The sequence below is a fragment of the Solanum tuberosum genome, unplaced genomic scaffold (genome assembly GCF_000226075.1).
Source record: "Solanum tuberosum cultivar DM 1-3 516 R44 unplaced genomic scaffold, SolTub_3.0 scf00231, whole genome shotgun sequence".
Taxonomy (NCBI): domain Eukaryota; kingdom Viridiplantae; phylum Streptophyta; class Magnoliopsida; order Solanales; family Solanaceae; genus Solanum; species Solanum tuberosum.
In genome coordinates, this window is record NW_006239157.1 from 563,326 (window position 1) to 573,676 (window position 10,351).

Below are 10,351 nucleotides of genomic sequence, written 5' to 3' on the forward strand. Positions count from 1 at the left end.
ATCATTATGTATGTCTTAATTATGATATATTGAAGGTTTGTTGGTGACTTATGATCATGGCATAGAAAAGTCAAGTTATGGCTAATTTACATGTTGAAATAGAATTGTTCTTGAACTATTGATCCACTTGAAAGGTGGAGGTGTTTAATTACTATGTATGTTTATGATGTGAAGTATATGTGGTTGTGATCTCTATGAATGTATTATGATAATGTTTAGAAGGCAATTGTATGAATGATGATGATTATGTGAAAGGCTATTCTCAATTGTACTGTAATAAATGTTAATGACTTGTTGTGAAAGGACTTTCTCACAATAAGAGGGGTTCTTAGGTGAAAAGACAATTCTCATCTTTGAATCTATGAGCTTTCTAATGAATGAATGTTGGATTTTGGATGGATGCCTCACGTGAGTTGAGGCGGGGTATCTAGTAGCAATCTCTTATCCCATAGTAATGAATGAATGTAATGAATGTCAAGTACTCCGTGGGGAATAATACCAAGCACCAAGTGTATTTGAAATAAATGGAAGCCCTCACATTAGTTCAGGCGGGGTTTCTAGTAGCAATCTCTTGAGATGGATGCCCTCACGTGAGTTGAGGCAGGTTATCTATTAGCAATCTCCCTATCCCATAAATATGTGCCCACATAGGTCTTGCTAGTGGATCCACTTAAGCTAAAGAACAATGGTACTACCTTAGGCAAGTAGGAATCCCTTTATCCAGTGAGGGTGACACTGTATCGGTTAAGGTTTACCCCTGCAAAGAATGTTAATGAACTATGGCTTTTTAAGGATGTACTAGTTAGTGTGGGTGGTGGTATGGGACGCCATATTTGCATTGCACAAGTAGGCATTTGAGGGTGACCATGGTGGTTCCTTATAATGTTAATAAAATGAATTGGCTCTTATAATGACATTTATGAGAATTGTGATCTAATGTTTAATAAATGAAGGTGCTCTTAATGTAATGAAGCTAATGAAGAATGTTGACTCTTATATGTTTAAATGTAAAGATGCATTCTATAGTTGGATTGTATCATGAGTTACTTCCTTGTTATGAATTATTGTATATGAATGTGCTTTGTTTATGGTGACTTCAAAGGAGTACTTAGTGTGAGTAGTAGCTTGGGATGCTACTTGCACATTGCACAAGTATGAGTTAGAGTTGTCTTACATGTTGGTTTTAATGTGATTATGTGATTCATGTGATGTTTATGTTTCTTATATGCTTTATTGTGTAAATGTGGAAAGGATGAATGGTAAGTTCACTTTTGGTTACCTTAATGTGGTACCTTGGTGTGGATGGTGGTATGGGACGCTATCCATACATTGCACAAGGTATAGCGTGAGGGTTACTTGAGGTGAAGGCATAAAGAAAAGGTAATAGGCTAGATTGTTCATCATGTTCTCATGTGGATAAATAACTTGTATGTTGGTTGTGACTTATATTATGCCTCTTTTATCAATGTTCATGAAGTTTACCAAAATGGCATATATCATGACTTTCATATTAAATATCCTTTTTAAGCACGTTTTTGCATGGCTATCATACTTAGTACTTAATTGTTCTAACCCATTCTCCTTCTATGTTTTACTACAAGTGTAGGTTGCAGTAATTTAGTATCTCTCTAGTTGGAGGTTGGATTAGACTTCTTCGAAGACATCTATTGGTATGTCCTCATAAATCGAGGACAATGACCTTTAATGTTTCTAGTTCATTCATGTTTTAAGACTATTGTGAAGACTTCGATTGTAAAGGGCCTTAACCCTATCTTGTTTCAAGTTTTGTGTATAATGGACATGTTAAACTTTAGTATTCCACTGCCTTATTAATGAATTTTTGATTGTTGGTTTTATTAAGAAAAGTTTTTATTCCGCACTATTTTCAAGTATCTTATGCAATGAATGTGGTATGTGGCTTGTATAAGACCCATTCGGGGTTGAGTACGCCGTGTCTCTTCAGGGTTGTACCCCCGGGTCGTGACACTGGTTAAGCGCAAAACGGCTAACTCTAAGACGTTGTGAATCATGATATAACTTTATTGGTACTTGACATTTACATGTTATTAGAGTTCATGTTTTGTGGTGCGTTCAAGCTTCACTATTTATTTTCTATTTCGACCTTCAAAGGCCACCAGACAATGAGCGTGATATAACACAAGCTAGTAATGAAGGTAAAGTTGACCTCGGCCTCCTACTCTAAAAGATGAACTATTGAGGATTTTCTTTAACTAAATTGACTGTAGTATTTATATTGACCTAGATGGAAGCCAAGTCCAAATAGCAGAACTCCTATAATAATACTTTGGTGATTGAAGAGAGTAGATGGGCAAATCAGTTGTATTTGTTTTGAGGTGAGTAAGGAATTTGAGCAGAACTATCCCACCCCTGACTTAACACTTAAGACATTGTGTTTGCCCTTATTATGATAGAGTGGTTCTATAGGATATCTCGTAGTTTCCAAAGATGGTTTGTTGTATAATTATACATGATGCATGTTCTATACCTTATATATTTGTATATCATTTGCCCTTTGTGGATTACCTTCTCACAGGTTACCTAATGTCATAGAATGCGTGCATGTAAGAGTTATCTGCATCAGAGCACCCTTGTTTATAGCTATATGTTTTCGTAGGACCTTTTCCCTACATGTTATTTATTGCACTGGTTACTTTCCTCATGTCACTTGTCCATATTGTGTGGGTACTGCAAGCTAATTGATCATATGACCATTTCTATAGATTTTACATGCCTCTTAGCCTACTTACTTAAACTTTACAGGCCTTATAGCTTTTCTGACCATGTGTCATGTGCTCACTTGTTCATATTTCATATGTGTACTCATTGACATGTTAGTCCACCTATCCATGAGAAATAACGCACTTGATCAATGTGATTTGTGTTTCGTAGTTCATTTTCTTTTATGTTTATATGTCTTATAGTCTACTTGCTTACATATTATATATTTTGTAGCTTTAGTACTCATGCATCATGTGCTCATCTAGTCCATTTCCTACATGCCTTATAGATCATTCGCTCACACTCTAGTCTATAGTTCTTATGCGCGCGTACACCACATATTTCTATAGCTTAATGCCCGTATATTATGCACTCCCTTTTGTGCTAGTCTGCTTATGTGTCATACTCAATGTGACTTATTTATCTGTATTCTATGCCTCTCTGTACTTATTAACTTGATGTAATGATGATTTTGACCAGAAAAGGTTGGGCATATATGTAAATTTTATTAGAACCATAGATAAATAACTTAACATAATGCCTTATTCGAAGGTGCGGCATAAAACTTTAGAGTTTATATTAAAAGCTATGCATTCTTAGAAGACTCACCTCTGAAAAGCATCATGTGATAAAAGAGAAGGGAAAGTATAGCCCTGATGGGTTAGGCCTATGGATTTTTTGTGTTCGTTCCATATACAAAAATATTGGGAGATACTATAGTTATTATTGATTTTTAAGGCTCGGAAGCTAAGCTAAAAAGGTTTATTGTGGAAGGAATAGAATATAACATAAGATACTTAGGAATAGAAGATGGTAAAGATCCTAAATACCCCTCTTCATTCTAAACATCAACATAAGGATCTGAGATCATGTGGTCCCCTTATATGATCATAAATCCTACTAGCAATTGTTCATTTGATATGTCATTTGTATGTCTTGTGTTTAGGTATATTAAAGTCCTTATTTGTATAAGTTCTACTTGTGTATCTTCAGTGAATTACATGGTCAAGAAAGGGGTTAATTTGTCATATTATTATTTCATGAACCATATCTATTAAGATGTCATGTTAGACTTGTTTATACGTGTTTTAGGTTAGTCTACATATTTTGGATAGTCCTATTTACAAAGGGTACTCTTGTAAATCTCCAAATGAAATTTCAAGGTTAACCAAACTATCAGTGTAACCTATCATTCGAGGATGAATGATCATAAGTGGGGAGGATGTAACACCCCGTCTTCTACGTGTACTAGTTCTATTTATATGATGCTTACAATTTGCCTTGTGGTATATGGACTCGGTTTACTATGCGAGTAGTAACAATAGAATAGGCTTAAAGTGAATTGTCCGTATATATTGATGCAACCCGATTAAGTTGACGTCGATGAAAGTATTTGAACTTGAGATCATAAGGTGGTATTTGAGTCTAAAGTTTAAAGTGACATACTGTATATAAGTTTTAAGTTAACTTAAGGGTATTAAAGTCTATAAATGGAATAAAATATTGAGGTGCTTGCTAGACTACACTAAGAACTTAGTAGGTGACAAGTGGGTGCATCACCTACTGTGACTTATTGTCCAGCCCAAAGGACCAACTAGGTGCATCACCTACTTTGACTTATTGACCAGCCCAAAGGACAAAGTAGTTGCATCACCTACTAAGACTCTTTTGACCATGTTATTGGGCCAAGTACACTACACCTACTTGCATAAATCTGGCCCAAGTTGAGTAGAAGAATAAGGGACAAGACAGCCAAGGCCCAATGTTTTTAAGTCCAAAAAGGCCCAAGTGAAAAGTCCAAGTAGGTGGGTCACCTACTTGACAAATTATGGCCCAAAATGAGTGCCAAAGTTGGCCAAAGAAGGTCCCTTTAAAAGGGATTGATATCAACTTTTTCCAACAATTTTTACTTTGACTAAAACATCTGATTTCTAGAGCTTTCTCTCTTCTCTCTCTTAGCTTCATAAAGCATCCATTAAATACCATTAGGGTTCTTGAATATTAGGGAGTTCAAGCTATTGGAAGGTATAATTTAAGACAAGTTAAGAAGGACAACCTTTACCTTGAAGAATCCAAGTCTCAGCAAGTGGTAGTTCTATCCAGCAAGGTAAGCTACATCAATTTTCTCCCTTTTGTTCTTGAGTTAATTAGGACACTTGGTATGTGTTAGTGAGTTGGAATTTGATACATTTACATGGTGTAATATTAGGGAGGATGTTCTTGTGATTAGTGCATGTCGGAACAACCATGGAGGGGAGTCCTCCTTAAATTCAGTTATGAGCTTGTTTGAGCACTTTATTTAAAAGTAATTTTAGCTCCTCAAGTGCTGGTGATCAAAAACCATGATTCATATTGCTTATGTTACATTATTATGTTTAAGGATTGTTTTATGTATCTTATGATAAGGGATGTGACTGGATGTACGGGGAAGTTATGGAGACGTTAAAGGACTTAAATATTGCAGAGAGTTTTGGAGAGGACCTGATACAAAGGTTGTACAATATATATACGTAATTAAAGAGAAAGGGAAGGAAAGAAAGCACTGGCTACATAAATTGCATGCTTACTGCTTGGTTACTATTTGGGTGCGATCAAATTGATTGATTAGCTATTAATACTAGTTTTACAACTTATTTTATTGTAGATTAGTAATCTGAAGAGAAGGATCTTAAGTTATATGTTTTGAATTGTCTAGCAAGGTATGTAAGGCTATTCGATTTCGTATTTCTTTGGCATGAATCCAACACTTGTATTACAAAGTAAGCTTTCTAAGGGCCCTTGGTAGTGACTGATCCATAGTTCCAGTTCCAACTCCCTAGAGGATTAAAGTGAGTACTGTAATATGAGTTTATTACTAAATGTATGTGCTTACTCTACTAGCATGCAAGGTTTAAAATCATTTCATGGTCAAAGTACCCTTGGCACGTATTTCCCTTATATAAAACAAAATGATCCTAGATTACACATGGTACATAAGTTTATATGTTGGATATACAATCTGCCTATATCATGACAACTTGCTTCAATTGTCTATATATATGTCATCTTGTCACATGTTCATATGTTCCCTTATTGGTTATTACTCCCATTGTGTTAGACTATAATGTTACCTCACAAGATCCCTACTTGCTCTATTGTACATTTTATATGTACTTACTTGGAATATGTATCCGTCCTTAAGTTGAAGATTCCCACGTTCTCCCTTGGTTCCACTTTCATGTAAACCTTCTATTAGATATTTGTTAGTAAGTATTCGGCTACCATATAGAGTTCAAATCTCTTGGCTGAATGTTAAATGTCTTCACTTGATATGTGTTTTAATTTGACATGTCAAAATGCTTACCGAAACATATAAGCTCCTAAGTATTACGTTGGTGTCACATTTGCTTCCCATGTCATTGTTATTATCGTAAGTCTATATTCACAAGTTTTCTACTAGTGGTTCATAGTTCCAAATATCAACAATGATTATGACCACCAAAATAGCAATCTTAAAAGAGTTATGATCATCAAAAGAACAATCTCAAAAGAGTTATGAACATCAAAACAACAATCTCAAAGATAAATGATTTAAGTGAAGCTATCTGTATAATTATGGGTGGCAGCCCAGGGAAAATGCCTAGCATGGGTCTATCCCAATTGGTATATAAGGGTGGCAGCTCAGGAGCGAAAGCCTAGCATGGGCCGATCCCAATTGGTATGGAAGGGTGGCAGCTCAGGGGTGAAAGCCTAGCATGGGCCGATCCCATTTTGTAGAATTATGAGGACAACATCGCAAGGGTTAAAATGTCTAGCATGGGTCATCCTCTTCTATCGCTGATTAGCTGGTCATTTGTATTATATGTCTTGTAAATATTATAATGCACAGAAAGGTAAAGAAAAGAATGTAACATACACGATTCCACAAGTATAAGCAAATGTGGTCTCTAATCCTTATATATTGCTATTTGGTTTCACTTAAGCTCTCATTTTACATATGGTTGTATTATGCCTTACATAGTCAGTATATTTTTTTGTACTAACGTCCCTTATTGGGGTTTCTGCATTTCATACTGCAGGTACATGTACTCAACTAGTAGATCTCCCCAAAAGAAGCACGTGATACTCAACGGTTGTTGGTGAGCTCTAGCTTGATTCGGGGCTTTGCGGAGTCTTTACTATGCGTATTTTCATAGTGGTACAGTCATGGATTCCAGTAGAGGCTTTGTAGACATTGTAAAGCTATTATCTATATTCATAGTTTTGCTTGTCACATGGATCGGTTCAGCTAGTCAACATGTGTTGTATATGAAGCTTCTCATCAGTAAATCTATCTGGATAGTATTTTACTTTCTCATAATAGGTCACTTGTAAAGCATGTGTTCATATGGTACTTGTCTGCCTCACCTAGCGTTGGGGTGTGACATCATCATTATTATTAATATTATTATTATTATTGTTGTTGTTGTTGTTGTTGTTATTATTTATTAAATTAATCCTATTTTAAAATTATCACACAAAAAAGTTTTCAAAAGTGTTTTTTTTTACCAAAAGTCATTACACTTTAAAAGTTATCACACAAAAGCCATTCTGGTCACTTAAAAGTCATTCAACTTTGACTTGTTTGTTTTCTTTCATTTTTCACTAAGTCAACTAAAAAAAAATTAAATGAATATTAATATTTATAGAAAAAACATCATATAAGCTCCAAAATAATTTAATTACTCAATCCATTTCTTTTACTTGGCTCTATTGACTTGATGTATCCTTTAATTTTTTAAAATTAAATGTGTATTTTACATATTAAATTTCTCTTGATTTATGAAAATAACTAGTAGATTGAGATATATATATAGTATATGATTCCAGTAAAATAAAATGGAGAGAATATATTCACGATAATTTTAGAAATATACTTTACAATATCTCTTCGTAACACAAAACTTGTTAGCATACAATATTACATTTGCTTTTTTAAAATTTGATTAGATATTATATTAATGCATTATAATAAAATATTAAAAATAATATGAAGGAACTTGTCACGATCCAAAAATGGATGTGACGACACTGGTCTTTTCCTACCAAAACAAGTCAGCCTAAACCCAAATATAACAATAATATGCGGAAGTTAAAATAAGAATGAAAGTTTAATACTAAAGTCACTCCCCGAGCCTACACCCCGTGATGTAATTCTCACAAGAAAAATTACAATAAACAGTGGAAAACAAAAGAGATAGAAGAAGAGACACAAGATAAGAAACAATTGGCAACTAAAGGATGTATTAAATCCAATAGCCTCCAATCTAGATCCCAACAAGCACCTAATCTGGATAAATATATAGACATAACAGGAGGAAACAAAGAGCAACCTATGGACTTGTTAAACCCAAAGACTTCACTTCGTTAATCCAACAAGAAGCACATACCTCTTATGAAGACCTCAAGTGAATCGATATCCCAAGCGACCCCCATTTCTTAACAAGGTTCAACAAAAGTTTACCAAGCTTTCAAACACTCACACAAGGAGTTCAATTCATCATTATTCAATATTCAAAATAGTCTAAGTCTAAAATGAACCTCTAAAGGCCTATTTATAATTTTAGGCATTATTAAATTGTTGGGCCCAAAAGTGACCCGAAATGGGCCAATGGGCGAGCCAAGTCGGGCTTGCCAAATGGCTCAGCGATGCGCCCAATGTGTTCGGCGAGAACCCTTCTCCTTGGCTTCTCCCTTGAAGGCTTGCTGTAACTTTTGGTGTTCTTGGGGTCCATTGGGCAATGCGCCGATTGGTCTCCTGTCCACTTGGCGATGGACCCTATTCCTGACGCCTGTTTGGACAATAGGGGGTCTGGTGGTCATCGCCCAAGCTATTGAGGGATACGCCGATTTCTCTTCAGCTCGCCGAGTGAGGATCTTCAACTTGTAGCTCATTGGGACCTTAGGTAATGTTAGAACCCTCGCCAAGGTAAGCTTGGCGAGTCGCCGAAGAGGAGGTCAGCTCACCGAATGTAGCAACATATTCATTTGCTCCTCTTTGCTTCGTTAGGCCTCCCACACTCCAAGCTATCATCCGCACATGGTGTTGCTCAGGCGGGATCTCATTGAAGGTGCATATGTTGACGTGCAAAGCATGAAACCCCATTCTCATCATCCATGTATGCCTAACAACCTCCATCCTTGTGAACACTCCATAAAATCATTGAAGTTCGTGAATGGATAGCCTTGATGTAATACATATTACATTATTCTCCCCTTCTTGAAAATGATTCATTCTCGAATCCATACCTTGCAAAACCATAGGGGAAGCAAACAGTACAAAAATCGTCATGGCTTGAGGGTTAGCATTAGCAATGACAATTTCATCACCATGCCAAGGATGCACAAATTTAACATATAACCAAGTATCACAAATGAAATGACCCAAAAAGTTCTTAAAAATGTGCTTCGGAAGTTACCGGAAACTTGTTTAGCTATATATAAAAACATCCGTTTCATTTTTTGAAAATCCGACTTCATATTCTTGTTTAGGGGGTCAAATTGAGTGGGAAATGGGTCTAACCCAAATTTTAGAGCAACCGTATCAAAATCCGAAATTTCCAAGTGAAGCCTTTTTCGAGGGTCTACTTTGGAGGGTCATATCTCCTAGCACACAAATTATTGGGTGGCCAATAACATATCCATGGAAAGCCCTTTGAGTTAGCTACCTAACGCACTTCGTTTCACCTCATTCGGAGTTCGGACGAAGAAGTTATGCCCATTTTCGTAAAATCTGTCCGGCAGGAAAGGCAATTTCCAGTGAGCGTTTTTACTGTTCACCCGCCTCATTTTTTTTTCTAAGTGTTGGACCATTTTTCCAAAGGGCATATGTTATTTCCTATATACCATTAGTTCAATTCCCATCTCTAAAACATTTCCCAAAACACCTCTCCCATACTTAGACACATTTTCTCTCAAGTTCTCTCAAGAACCCTAATCCAAAACCTTCCTCAAGATTGAAGAGACTCTTGCTCCAAGTTCCAAGCTTCCATTGAAGACACTCTCAAGACCTTCATAAAAACTCAAGGTATGTGGTGTTGAACTCATGGGTCCTTCCACCCATAGTGCCTAGACTCTATTCTACTCACTAATTCATGGTTTAAGTTAAGATTCATAAATTAGTCTTGTTCTTTGTAATAATTTCCTGCACATTGAATCTTAAACATGAAAAGTGATTGTTTTGAGCATGTTGTGACCCTAGAACTTGAACCTAAATTTGGAATGGATGTGGAGATTTTCATGTGGTATTGTGGGTGTTAAAAAGGTGTTGTTGTAGGTTGTTCACTGGTTTGGCTGCATAATTACTACCCTATTTTCCATGCTCTTTGATTCCATTACATGCCTTCAAGGTGTTTGACAAAATGTCCAACTATGGAGAATTGATGAATCGATGCTTTAAAGCTTGAGTTATGAGATGTATGGAAATCCAGAGATGTGTTGATGACAAACTAAGCTTGTGTATATGTTCATTCCATACGTGAGATTGCATTAGAGCCTAATGGGAATTTCCTATATAAATTGTTAGATGACCATGCCCGGTCCGGGGGAAAAGAACCCATCAACCATGTGAGAGGTTTATATCTCACCACCTAGG